Here is a 2,264-nt window from a genome sequence, read left to right on the forward strand (position 1 = left end):
AGGAGGCGCCTTAAATACCACTTTCTAGCCAAGAAAGAGAAAACGCAAGGATTATTTGTTTCTTCTTAGGGCCATTCTCTTCATGTCTCTCCATCCAGGCATGAAGCATCCTTCTGCTGATATTTGGAATGTGTCTATATAGTACCTTTTCTACTATCTACTCTACTTTTCTACTTCCTAGATCATCTCACATCATCTTATCTAACTTATTTGAATAGAATAGATAAACTAGAATTCTTTATTGGCCAAGTGTGATTGGACACACAGGGAATTTGTCTGGTGCATATGCTCTCACTGTACGTTAAAAAGACAAGATTTATTCATCAAGAATCATAAGGTACAACAGTTAATGATAGTCACAGTGTACAAATAAGCAATCAGGAAACAATATCAATATAAATCATAAGGATACAAGCATCAAAGTTACAGCCCTGCAGTCGTAAGTGGGAGGAGATGGGTGATAGGAACAATGAGAAGGTTAATAATAATAGTAATGCAGGCTTAGTGATGGTTTGACAGTGTTGAGGGAATTATTTGTTTATCAGAGTGATGGCGTTCTTGTGTCTAGTTGTCTTGGTGTGCGTTCTTGTGTCTAGTTGTCTAGTTGTCTCTGTAGCATCATTTTGAGGGTAGGAGTTGAAACTATGTCCAGGATGCGAGGGGTCTGTAAATATTTCCATGGCCCTCTTTTTGACTCATGCAGTGTACAGGTCCTCAATGGAAGGCAGGTTGGCAGTAATTGTTTTTTCTGCAGTTCTGAAGTCTGTGTCTGTCTTGTTGGGTTGCAGAACCAAACCAGACAGTTATGGAGGTGCAGGTGACAGACTCAATAATTCCTCTGTAGAACTGTATCAGCAGCTCCTTGGGCAGTTTGAGCTTCCTGAGTTGGCGCAGAAAGAACATTCTTTGTTGTGCTTTTTTGATAACATTTTTGATATTAGGTGTCCATTTTAGGTCTTGAGATACAATAGAACATAGAAATTTGAAGGTGTCTACTGTTGATACTGTGTTGTCTAGTATTGTAAGAGGTGGTAGTATGGTAGGGTTTCTCCTAAAGTCTACCACCATTATGGTTTTGAGTGTGTTCAGTTCCAGATTGTTCCAGTCGCACCATGAGGATAGTTGTTCAACCTCCCGTATGCAGTTTCATCGTTGTCTTGAATGAGACCAATCACTGTTGTATCATCTGAAAACTTCAGTAGTTTAACAGATGGATCTACCCGTAGAGATACGGACCCTTACCACTCTCCCGGCCTTCCGTAAAGCCACCAAGACCTGGCTGTTCCGGCAGGCCTGGGGCTGTTGATCAATATCCAGCCCCACTTAGACAGAATGGATGGTGTGGAATTTTAATATTGTATCTTTTACCTTATATTTTTAAATGCTTCTTTTATCTTGCCTGTAAGCCGCCCAGAGTCCCATGGGAGTGGCCTGCATACAAATTTTATTAAACTGAAACTGAAACTGAATTTGAGATGCAGTCATTGGTACACAGAGAGAAGAGAAGTGGAGAGAGCCCTGAGGGGGGGCTCTTTATTTATTAGAAAGTTATGTATATTTCACTTTTATTCTGCAAGCTCAGGAGCCTAACACATCCCCCTCTAATTTTTCTTCATATAATCAATAGCTATAGCAATTAGAGCTAATTACACCACTCTCTGGGTTGATTACAATGTATAAGCATTATTTACATATTTCCCCCAACAGTCTGGCCCTCATTTTACCAACTTTGGAAGGAAGGAAAGCTAAGTCAACCTTGAGTCTTGTGAGGATCAAACTCCAGGCTGTAGGCAGAATCTGCAATACTGTACTTTAACCACTGGACCACCAAGACTCACGCTAAATAACCTGAGCTAAGAGATCATGAACAGTCCAAAGTCAGTGAACTTCCAAATCTATGTTTTGCCAGTTGCACTTCAACACCTTAACCACTGCTATGAGCTAAACAAGAATGTTATTTAACTACAGTTATACTTTGGCACTTGACTTCTTCAGAATTTGTCGATTTTGGTATTCAACATGTTTTCAAGCAGAAATCTTGACTCAGCAGTCACCTTTCTCCCAATAGTCAATGTGCAAAGAAGAACTTGTTGACCTTGGCTGCCTTGTGACTCGCGGTTTCTAGCAGATCACGTGGTAAGTCACATGGTTTTCTTGGTACCCATCACATTTGTCACATCTACCAGAATCAGTGGTGAGTTCCAGATCCCGGTGCAACCAGTATGGTGCAACAGGGCCTGGCATCCACCACATGAACACACGCA

The sequence above is a fragment of the Thamnophis sirtalis genome, unplaced genomic scaffold (genome assembly GCF_051295495.1).
Source record: "Thamnophis sirtalis isolate CommonGarterSnake01/CBP01778 unplaced genomic scaffold, rThaSir2_p1.2 scaffold_11, whole genome shotgun sequence".
Lineage (NCBI taxonomy): Eukaryota > Metazoa > Chordata > Lepidosauria > Squamata > Natricidae > Thamnophis > Thamnophis sirtalis.